General features: G+C 48.7%; 1 long non-coding RNA gene and 1 other non-coding gene across 2 annotated transcripts; both read left to right on the forward strand.

Moving 5' to 3' along the window:
- The first annotated feature begins 6 nt into the window (after positions 1-6).
- Positions 7-622, forward strand: LOC123522502. Its single transcript, XR_006680761.1, has 3 exons — positions 7-163; positions 401-452; positions 544-622. It is a non-coding gene; the product is annotated as an uncharacterized LOC123522502 (long non-coding RNA).
- On the forward strand, positions 211-336 carry LOC115872017. The gene has a single exon (XR_004047602.1). It is a non-coding gene; the product is annotated as a small nucleolar RNA SNORD22 (small nucleolar RNA).
- Positions 623-2,105: the final 1,483 nt, after the last annotated feature.

Genomic DNA, 2,105 nt, shown 5'->3' on the forward strand with positions numbered 1-2,105 from the left:
TGACTGAAAGGTATTTCTGAGCCATGAGCAGTGGCACTAGATGGAGAGGAGGGAGCACAGGTTCTGGGCATTTCGACAAACAGACTTCATGCACATTTTTCTTCTACAGGAAGGAAGCTTTTGGGAACTTCCAGTTTCCACGGCCCCAGTCTTGAGACCAGAGGTTTGTGTTATGACTTTACTATTTGCTGAGCCTAAGTAGTAGGATATCCCCAGTGAGGAAGCAATCACATGTCTTACCCCCTGTCCTAGCCCCAGAACCTGAAAAGGTGAACCCACTGGGGCTGGCTGGGGGAGGAGAGGAGAACTTGTTCCAGAAGGAACTGTCTGAGGGGTCATGGGATCCATACACGGGCCAGGGAGGAGGGGAGAACATCTGACTGAAAACAAACTGTTTCAGGGGAGGAGGCGGAGTTCGTGGAGAAGAGAGGAAGGACAGCTACCTTTAACCAGTAGGTTTTAAAGGGACAGATTTCATGGGTTTGATGCTTGGTCACAAAAAAATACCTTGAAGCAGGCTTTTAAATGCTGTTTTCTTTTCAGGAACCAACTCTTGGTTGATGTCCAGAAACACAGAAATGAACAGCATCTGTTTGTCTAAATAAAGCCTTTCTTTTCTCTACCTTGAGTGTGTGGCTTTTTGTGGTCTTGTGATAAGCATATCACAATTAATCTCTTAAGAAGTGGCTGGTCTCTGCCCAGCCTAGTGATAAATCAGTTACCTAGCAAAAAGGCTTTAAAAAAAAAAATTTGTATTGGCTCATCACCATATATACATCAATTGTGTAAGGCACTGTAGTATTAAGTAGAGGGGAGCCGCCTCCCCACTACTACTACACACGGGTTCAGTAATGCACAATTGTACCGTTGAGATATATAAAAGTCAGCATGAGAAGAGATTACAATGATGCAGTCAGACACATGGTAGCATTGCTCAGCCCAGCTTGGTGTTCCCCGGGGGCAGAGGGGAGAGACCACAGAGAGCTGTTGTTAGCCCAGGCCTATATACCTTTGGGGGGTGCAAGCCCACTAATTACAGGTTAAGGCATACGTTACAGGAAGGGGTTGCACTACAGGTTACATAGCAACGAGGGAGGGGGTGGTCTAGGGATATACACGCATTAGGAAGAGGGATTGGGGGTATGCATGTGACACGGCGGATCCTAGATTTAGGATGGCAGCTTAACTTTGACCTATTCTCTGGGTCTCCATAGGAACAATTATCAGTAGGATGTAAACTACAGGAGCCTGTCCACTGTCCCCTGCAGCAGGAGCGGGGCTCGCTGGCAACTGATGGGGGAGGGGGGCGGGCATCTGACCTCCCCCCACAGCACATTTGCCCGTTTGCCTTCATCATTCTCAAGACATTGCTCTCCACTTGGGCCCCCGGCATCAGCTCATTTTTCCTCCTCCGTGAACCCTTGGTAATTCATAAATTACTTTGTGGTGCCTTACACTGATGTCTCCCTTCACCCACTTTTCTGTTGTCCATCCCCCAGGGAGGAGATTATATGTAGATCCCTGTAATCAGTTCCCCTTTTCCACTACCTGAGGGGATCATCCACCCTGGATTCCTCAGTACTTACTCCCCCACCACCATCGTGAACCCAGTTCTACCTTACAAGTCTGGCTAGACCAGTGGATGTACACTGGTACAGATAGCAACTGGAAACACAGGAAGGCCACTTTTAAACTCCTAGCCTCAGCCCCAGAGGGGGTCTGTCTGGCTAACAAAGACTGCAGTGAGGTGGGGTTCATGGGGATTCGTTTCCTGCAAACTGATGAACCAGATTTTGCATTTCACCCTGAAACACCATGAGCTTTTCTGAGTTCTGGTGTCTGTGAGTTACTGTCACACATGGTGGGAGCACCAAGCTGCTGAGAAAGGAAAGGGGGTGTCTCAAACCTAAAAGGACAGCACTACATCCAAAGGGGGCTGCTATTGTCCAAAAAGGGTTTGCTGCCAAGCCCTGAAAGGAAGATAAGGGCGGGCAGCAAGATATTCCACAAGGTAAATGGGGACATGACTCAACGGTGCCACGTAAGCTGCCATTCCCTACATGGGACTGCTGGCGTCCTGAATCCCCACCTAGTAAAGGAGGAGG

The sequence above is a fragment of the Echinops telfairi genome, unplaced genomic scaffold (assembly GCF_000313985.2).
Source record: "Echinops telfairi isolate 266 unplaced genomic scaffold, ASM31398v2 ScPeMD7_7417;HRSCAF=8455, whole genome shotgun sequence".
NCBI lineage: Eukaryota > Metazoa > Chordata > Mammalia > Afrosoricida > Tenrecidae > Echinops > Echinops telfairi.